Source organism: Periplaneta americana, unplaced genomic scaffold (genome assembly GCF_040183065.1).
Source record: "Periplaneta americana isolate PAMFEO1 unplaced genomic scaffold, P.americana_PAMFEO1_priV1 scaffold_24, whole genome shotgun sequence".
Lineage (NCBI taxonomy): Eukaryota > Metazoa > Arthropoda > Insecta > Blattodea > Blattidae > Periplaneta > Periplaneta americana.
The window spans coordinates 1221787-1231689 of NW_027185505.1; the positions used below are offsets into that span (position 1 = coordinate 1221787).

Here is a 9903-nt window from a genome sequence, read left to right on the forward strand (position 1 = left end):
ATATATATGCAATAAATGCAGTGCTAAAAAAAAATTGGGTAATATGCGAAGCAGATTATCTTGCGCTGTTGTAAAAGTTGTTCCATGGATCAGTCGTCCTATTTTAATTATGTAATTACTTTATATTTATTTCTAACAGGTGGAGCGGAGCGAACGGGTACGGCTAGCTAACAATAAGTGAGAACTTACAATACAACAACGACAACAACAACAACAGCTGATAATCTGAAAGGGAACATAGTAATTTGGGGTGAATTAAAATGCAGCTTCCATTCGTTTAAAATTTCTTTAAATTTTAACTAAATATTAATGTAGATATTACCTCTAAAGGTAAATGGGGGCATGTTTCACAACGCTAACAAATTACAAATTAACAATATACAATTAACAACGGAAATATTACATATGCTTGTTAACTGTGTTTCACAATGCAATCTTATTCACTTGTATGTTTTAACGAACTTTACAAAATCGGCGAAACAAACTTACAAATACGCATAATTGGTTGAACAAAATCGCCAACGACAGTTTACAAAAATCACTAAGGATCAGAGGTAAAGTAGCTGTAATTTTAGAACTATCGATGGACATGTTTATATTTTTTTATATATATTTTATTTAGATTTTGCTACATCGGCGACAACGGAGTTTCGCGGCATGCAATTGGTCGAGCATACCAATGCATTAATTAGCCTACGACTTAACTGACGAAAGTTAGCGCGAAATTCATTCAAATAATTGATAAATAATGGATTTGACCCACGTAGTTATATGCAGTTGATAGAGCAGCTAACATGTCCATCCATTAAAATCAACTTCGCTCTCTGCTGGTCCATCAGTATATTTTATTGTTTCATCCATAACCTCGCCAACATTAGGGAACCCAGCAGGAGGAGCATAAAAATCCTTTGCCCGAGTAAGCACATTCGGTGATCAATAACCCGCCTCGAGTTTTTTCAATCTTGTAACAACATCAACTACCATGTGTGAACTTTTGCACACTGTAATCTTATAAATTCCGTTCTTATCTGCTAACGCAGGGAACTGAGAGCTACTATGCAACCAATGCAGTTCTCGCTTTGTGGTTAGGGCACCACTTTTCCCTTTCAGATGTTGCATGTGATGTCCCATATCTTGTAGGAGAGATTACAGCGAAATGGGATTCGGAACGACTTCAGAATACTGCGTAAGTAATGCCGACATTGCATTATTAAGTGATTGGTTTTCGGTGCAAAGTTTTTCTTCTTTAAGTGCGAGTATTTATTAAATACGTTCCTCGTATATAAGAACTAACGCGGTATTCTGAAGTATAGCGCGGGATTCATTCGAAACCTTTCATTAATATTCGTACAATGATACGAACGTGGCCGGAAAATTCTACGTTAGGCCTAAATGCAAAATCTTCGTCTGAGTCGCTAGAACTACTCAATAACATCACAACTGCTTCAGTGTAATTCTTAATGGTACCCTGTTACTATAAAATTGATTTTATACATATGTGTTTATTTTTTTCATTCACAATTAGAAGCTATTTCAACAGGGCTACTGTAGAAAATGTGCTAACTTCACTAGTAAAGTTTAGTTTACACGTTTGTAAAATTACTCCTTCGTTGTGAAACAAACATATCACTTGTAAAGAGCGCAAAATTTCATTCGTAAAGATTTGATTTCCTTTGTACAGTCCACCTTTACAAACAAAGATTGTGAAACAGAAGTTTACAAACAGAGTTCACAATTTCCAAAGATTGTAAACTTTGTGAAACACCCCACTGGTGAATCAGCACGCCGAGCTCGATCGAAATACAACCAGTTACTATTATTTCCCTATCGTTTTTTGACATTTGATTCCGCGTCCTACCTCTTTCATTCGTTACTAACCAACAACGCCAATAGCAGAAGGTAACGCAAAAACAGTCACCGGTTCCCCGATGCATGGCTTTCTCTCTCAATGTCAACTGAGAGTTAAAAATATTCATTATAATATGCACTTTCCACTCACTCCTCAGAATGTCTTCTTTATTTTTATTTATTTATTTTTTAAGATATGTGAGCTACGTACTGTATGTCTGATGTTTTGCCATCGTACATTCAAATATTTATATTCACTGTACAGTACAGCGAACTGTTTATACTTACTGTACATGCTATAACTACTTCTCCCAACTCCGCTATTGCTATATTTCCTAAACTAAACGCTGATATTGAAATAACGCCTGGTCTGATAATGCAGTCTGTTTAAATTTCTACCGACCAAGTTCTGCCCTTCATCATGGGAAAACAACGAGCTTCTTTAAAGGATACAACTACTAGGACAGAGATATTTTCATTATGGAATTTGTACTACCCACTGAAATGTAGTAACTAATGGGATTTTAATTAGCCATATATGTACAGTATATTACATTCTTTACCTAAAATGTCTCTAACTTCTAGGGAGAGCGCGAGGTACGTTCACAATCCCCTGAATACATATTCCCTTCTTCGAGAAAACGCAGAGAAGTGAACCGTCTCATATGAATATGCTACCAGTCATAAGTTTCAATACGGAGCTGCAAGTACTTAAGAATTATCAATTACTCTACAATTATGCAGCGGCGTCATCATCCAAGCTATAGCTGGAATAGGGAAGGGAACATAATATCCCATAAGTCTTATTAGAACACGCTGGAAATAGTGACGTAAAAAAAAAAATCGCCAACGGCACGTGGTGTTCCCAAGCGGTCACCCATCCAAGTACTGACCACGCCCAATGTTGCTTGACTTCGGTGATCGGACGAGAACCGGTATTTTCAACATGGTATGGCCGTTGCCGATGAAACTGCGTAATCTGTAGGCACTTGAGGACGATGGGATTGGGGTGCACTCGATAAAACCTGCACTCGCTCACACACACACGTAAACTGCCTGCTTAGACTCTGTACCTAAATTACCAAGCTCGTTGGATGTCATTGGGATAGATGATAAATCTATCTATCAACGGCAGTTTGGTTACGTTTCAACGTCACACACTGCTGGATTGACACGGGATTAATAAAACAGCTAGTCGGCATTCTAAGTTAAGCCACAGGTGGATTGTTGTTCAACAGCGGAGCCTCCTTTCAACCACATGGTTGTGGAACTGTAGTCGGATTTTCGACATCATTTTCATGCCATACTACGGAACTTCACACAAACTTCAATTCACTTCTTGCACCGGCGGCTACTACGAATGGACTGAAGCTCGCTACTGACTAGGGGGGGGGGACATTTGTCTCTTGATGGATTACGTGACAGATATATAAAGTATCAGTCGTATGTTATGAACCCGAGTTTCAATAAAGATAGATTACCCGTATGTCCACAGATTCTCAGTAGTGGCCTGCGGAAGGATTATGCCCGCGGTCGACAAGTTACCTTCTAAGTTGTTTTCCCTCAACAATTAATGCTGCCAAGTGAGTAGGAATGACACCGCGCTCTCATATAAGTCGTACGAAACTATTAAGGAAACGAATTTGCCTCGTGGATCCAAGTCTCCCATGGACTGCCTATAATGTATTATCTATCCTAGAAGTGTTATCGGGGTGATTATTTAAATTTTCACTCGGTGGGAACCGCTGTTGTTCTTCATTCATCTACTCTGTTATGAATAACTTGTGGCCCTTAAAAGGGCCGGTTGCTGATTCCCTAGCAAGCACTCCCGCTTACTTGGAACTAGTGTATTTTGTGACGGCCTTGGTCCCTTCACTGACGGCGTGCTTGGCCAGCTCACCGGGTAGCAGGAGACGGACGGCTGTCTGGATCTCCCGACTGGTGATGGTCGACCGCTTGTTGTAATGCGCGAGCCGCGAAGCTTCCGCGGCGATGCGCTCGAAGATGTCGTTAACGAAGCTGTTCATGATGCTCATAGCCTTTGAACTGATTCCCGTGTCTGGGTGAACTTGTTTCAGAACCTTGTAGATGTAAATGGCGTAGCTCTCCTTCCTCTTGCGCTTCTTCTTCTTATCGCCCTTCGAAATATTCTTCTGGGCCTTGCCGGCCTTCTTGGCAGCCTTTCCGGAAGCTTTGGGGGGCATGGTGCTCGTCTGATGATGAGCCCGGAGGGAGAAAAATATTTAAGTCGCAGGGACAATGCCGTACTGCCTTCCCAGTGCGAGCCAATAGAAACAGCGCAAACGTTTGTGACTTTACGATTGGTCCGCTGTCGATTATTGACGTTGGCGTAAAAGTGAAGGTTACCGTGGGAATCACTCCCTCATTTTCCAATCACGAAACACGAAGACTTAGACACCGCAGAGACTTTGTTTGTACAGGTGCTTAATGAAGCTATTCAAGACTCAATACCACAAAAACGATATACCACTGACCGTCGCCGTGCACTACCTCCAGACATCTTAAAAATCATAAAGACAAAAAGAGCAGCACACAGACTCTACATGCGCACCCATGAAGATGAAGACAGACGCCTCTACCGCTCACTACAAGAAGATGTCAAAGACGCTATACAGAGATACGAGACGCGACGATGTGACAAATTCATTCAGAAAGTCGACAAAGACAGACTAAACGCTCCCAAGCGATTTTGGGAAACCATAAAGCGTATTAGGGGCAAGTACCAATATACTTCCCACCCATTACGCAACAGACAACAAACGATTATTGACACACCAGGCAAACTGGAAGTCTTCCGACAGTTTCTATCCAACACGCACACTACACCTATACATCCAGATTTCGACCAAGATCATTACCATTTCATCACAGACCATATCAATAACCATCATATCCTCTATAATCCACTCCCAGCACCAGCACCACGATCAACCGACGACCCCATCATTGATGACATCACCATACTAGACATCTCACTTGCCCTCCAAACATGCAAGAACTCAGCACCAGGACCTGATGGTATCACATACCAAACACTTAAACAACTCCCGCCGACAGCCCTTAATTTTCTTGCTGGTCTTTTCACCCTCTCTTTGAAACTTGGACACGCTCCGACACGCTGGAGACATTCACACATACTTCTATTTCCAAAACCTGGTAAAGACGCCTCAGACCCCGCCAACTACCGACCCATAAGCCTCACCCCGACTATTGCCAAGTTAATGGAGAAAGTACTCGTTTCACGCTTGCAGGTTTACCTGCGCGACCGCAATATGATCCCCGATTCTCAGGCGGGCTTCAGACCGGGAGTCCAGCCGACTGATCAGCTGATACGGGTACTTACCCCCATTGAGGAGGCCTACTCTAAACGACATTACTCAATCTTGGTAGCGCTCGACGCCAGACGAGCCTTTGACACAGTATGGCTGGACGCCTTGCGATATAAATTAACAAACATGCAATTTCCGCACGAAATAACACGCTGGATCTCCAGCTTCCTGAATAACCGATCTGGCCAGGTCCGTCTTGGCAGACAAGATCTGTCCCGCACCTTCCAAATCGAAGCAGGAGTTCCCCAGGGCAGCGTGATTTCCCCCCTGCTCTATAACATATATGTATCTGACATCCCTCAACCCAACAACAATCAAGTGGGCCTGGCACAGTTTGCTGACGACGTGGCTTTCTGGGCCACCCATCCCCGCTTACGATCCGCCAGGGTACTAATAGACAACGCCCTGAGACACTACACTGAGTGGGCCAACACCTGGAGAATTACCATCAACACCGAAAAAACCCAAACCTGTGTCTTCCGCCCCTCTTTAAAATCACGAATCACAAACAGACAACACATTACAATCGGACAAGCATTAATACCACTCCAACACAAAGTAACATATCTAGGCATTCCACTCACATCAAAACTCTCTTGGACTACAATAGCGCAAACAATATGGGACAAATACAACAAAGCTACTAAAGCAGTAAGCCACCTAAGCGGCATTAGACGACAAGGCTGCCACGCCAACACATTACTACACCTATATAAAGCACTGGTTCGATCCCAGTGCACCTACTCCTCCTACTTTCTATTGCAATCTTCACCCTCAACACAAAAGAAATTTGAGTCCCGTGAAAGGAAATTATTGCGCCAGATATTTCGACTACCCAAACATACCAGAAACGACACAGTATACATCCACACCAAAACGAAACCACTCTCCACACACCTAATCCGAACAGTCACTAAATACACACACTTCGCACTACGTCGCTCATACACACAACATATGTTTAACAATCCTCCACACACCAACAAGAACACAACCATTGAAAAACTCCTACAAGCCTATCAAGATCACTTCAATCCACAAAATAACCATTAAACTCTCCCCCTCTCTCTCCCTCTCTACAACACCCCTCGTCTCCCGGAGTCGGCTCATTCGCGGTCTGTCTCCCACAAATACCCCACAAGAATGCCATCGTTGAGGAATGCACATACATGTCATAGACCAGAACCCGACACATACAATTAATAATCCACCTTCATCTACAACGAGAGGAAATCGAAATCAAACACCCCACCCACAACATAACGTACCAGCGAACATCACTCCGACTGCTGGATAGCTGAAGTCAAAATGCCAACGCCCAAACACAAGGATAACAACAATATAAACAAATTGTGACTGCCCTCACCACTGCTTAGTGATGCATGATAGCTACCGTTGAATAACTAAACAATAAATAAATACATTCAAAATTCACGCAAGCCCAGTAAATAATTTACATCACAAATAGTTCATGGTTACTCCTCAAATAACAACAAATCAGAACTTAAAATCTGCTTCTTAAATCTTCTTTCTTACTTTCTACCCACCTGTCTTCTTTCCACGTCTCAACCTCAATCTCATAAAAGCCCTAAATATCCAACATTCTAATAACACTGCACTCACAAGCACTCACGGTCGAAGAGGGCATTGTAATGTAAGACCCTAAAACGACCGCTGGCTCTGCCAGCAATCAACTCTGACACCCGGCGAGGCGTCGTTCTTGTAGTTAAACAGCTGCAAGTAGGAGTAGCATCATGTCGGGTCGTGGAAAGGGAGGCAAGGTGAAGGGAAAGTCAAAGTCTCGATCCAGCCGTGCTGGGTTGCAGTTCCCGGTAGGCCGTATCCACCGTCTTTTGCGTAAGGGCAATTACGCAGAGCGAGTTGGTGCCGGTGCGCCAGTCTACCTGGCCGCGGTGATGGAGTACCTGGCGGCCGAAGTTCTCGAGTTGGCTGGCAACGCAGCTCGTGACAACAAGAAGACTAGGATCATTCCTCGTCACTTACAGCTCGCCATTCGCAACGACGAGGAGCTGAACAAACTCCTGTCCGGCGTCACCATCGCCCAGGGTGGTGTGTTGCCCAACATCCAGGCGGTTCTCCTCCCGAAGAAAACCGAGAAGAAGGCTTAAGCCCCTTCTCCGTAAAACGGCCCTTTTAAGGGCCCCACTAACCTCACAAAAGTCAGAAATAGCCAGTATTGTTAATCCTCTCTCACGGCTTCGTAATGTAATTTCATTACGCGTGTCAACTTTCTCTCTCTCTCTATACCGGTGGGCTGATTTAATATCATCATTCTGTAATTTTGTGCTCTGAACGATGTCGTTGTCCCAGGTTCGCACTGAAGTACTTGAAACCGTTGTACATTTACTAGGCTATTGTGTGATAACACATTATACTGATGCATATAGAAAGGTTTCATTATTATTATATAATTTAACACAATACGAATTAAATTAGATGATGATGCCAAAGTACATAGTTGGCTTCGAAATTTATGTAATATATTTCTATCATATTAGAGTAATGGAGATTATCGTGAAAATAATCACAAGTCCCCTTCTTTGGTGCCCATCGTGGTTTTAGACATATACGTTTGAATATACTAGTTTACTTTACTACATACTACGAATGAAACTAATTTTGAATAAGAAATCGATAACTGGTGAACAACTTACGGCGTTATAATAGAGTTCCTAATGCGTTTGTTTGTTGGTGCACATATTGGCCGCACGCGCAGGAACCCCAATACTGAGATGATGACATGACCTTCTCGTAGGAATCGAAGGCTTTGACAATTTGCGTTCGAATTTCCCCTCTCTCTGTCGTTTCGTTCGAACCGAAATGACGCAAGCTATACGTGGAAGTTGTCTGACAGGACGAAGTCCTGTGTTCTGACATGCGATGTGTACCTCTTCTCCCCAGTGTTTACCACACTGGATTCCTATGACCTAAAAGTTGGCATTGCAAAAACGTGGTGATGTGATGTTCAGTATGTGTCAATCCCCTCGGTTCCTTGTTACGGTCTGGTGAGCATTGCCTACCTGCGTTGTCATATTACCCACCAATTCTTCGGACAGTGATTATTGACTTACAGAAGTTTACAGTAACAGGTAACATAATCCGAGGAGCAAGGCTTCACAGAGGAATCCGGTCTTTCCACTTGATATACCAAGCGTTGGGGTCAGACCCATTTGAAAAACGGAGAGGCATTTCTTACAACGTCTTTTGCTGATACTGAAGTGCCCCTACGAAATAAGTTCTGTTTTCCGCACTGGCCTGTTGAGCTAGTGGTCACACAGTAAAGGTGAATTAAATTAATCTCGACAACTACTGCCCTTTTTAGACGGATTTTATGGCCCTGAAAAGGGCCGTTTTGCCGACGGATTCGGCAGCAGACGTGTGTAGGCAGTCTAACCGCCGAACCCGTAGAGAGTCCTCCCCTGCCTCTTCAAGGCGTATACCACGTCCATGGCCGTGACTGTCTTCCGCTTCGCGTGCTCGGTGTATGTTACAGCGTCACGGATTACGTTCTCCAGAAAGACCTTGAGAACACCTCTCGTCTCCTCGTAGATGAGGCCGGAGATACGCTTTACGCCTCCACGTCGGGCGAGACGACGAATGGCCGGCTTCGTGATGCCCTGAATATTATCTCGGAGAACCTTCCTGTGGCGCTTCGCTCCACCTTTGCCAAGACCCTTGCCTCCCTTGCCGCGTCCAGTCATGTTGCTCGTGTGACGAAGGTTAAAAGTGATCTCGACGGCGAACGAACGAACGAATGAATGGGGACGAAGAAAGAATGAATGATGTTTAAAATGGCAGGCAGGGTAAGCATCCCATGCCTCCATTGGTTCCTCGACAAGCAATTCTCTAACTTTAGATCGAGGTACCCAGCTATAAGCCGTTTGCCCTCTCATCTAACAGTAGTGTATGACGGCGGGTCATTTTTTGGTTTATATACTAAAACCCGCGGACCAATCACATTACGGAAGGGGCGTGGCTTCTCAACGGGCGAAGACATAAATACCCCTCTTGGGGGCAGCGGGGGCGACTGTATTGCGTCAACTTGGGTTGCGAGGACTAAGGAGTAAGCGATGGCACGTACGAAGCAAACTGCGCGTAAGTCCACGGGAGGCAAGGCTCCACGAAAGCAGCTGGCAACGAAGGCCGCTAGGAAGAGCGCACCGGCTACTGGAGGCGTGAAGAAACCCCATCGATACCGCCCTGGTACAGTTGCTCTTCGCGAGATCCGTCGTTACCAGAAGAGCACCGAGCTCCTCATCCGCAAGCTGCCTTTCCAGCGCTTGGTGCGTGAAATCGCTCAGGATTTCAAAACCGACCTCCGTTTCCAGAGCTCAGCCGTAATGGCCTTGCAGGAGGCAAGCGAGGCATACCTCGTCGGTCTCTTCGAGGATACCAACCTTTGCGCCATCCACGCCAAGCGCGTGACCATTATGCCCAAGGATATTCAGCTGGCTAGGCGCATCCGCGGCGAGAGGGCTTGAATTAACAAAGGTACTCCTGCCCGCAAAAAGGCCCTTTTCAGGGCCACTAGTTATTTCTCGGAAGAGCCGGTTGTACCGTACTCCAGGTCTCGTTCCTACTACCCTCAGTTCAAGGTCACCTCAATAATATAAATGGTTTCTCCCTTTCCATTCCTCACCGTATCAGCATTTTCCCACAGCCTGTTTGACAAATATCGCAATGT

General features: G+C 44.4%; 1 non-coding gene across 1 annotated transcript; it reads right to left on the reverse strand.

The window, feature by feature from the left end:
* Positions 1-2692: 2692 nt before the first annotated feature.
* On the reverse strand, positions 2693-2811 carry LOC138693873 (5S ribosomal RNA). The gene has a single exon (XR_011330559.1). It is a non-coding gene; the product is annotated as a 5S ribosomal RNA (ribosomal RNA).
* Between the last annotated feature and the right edge of the window lie 7092 nt (positions 2812-9903).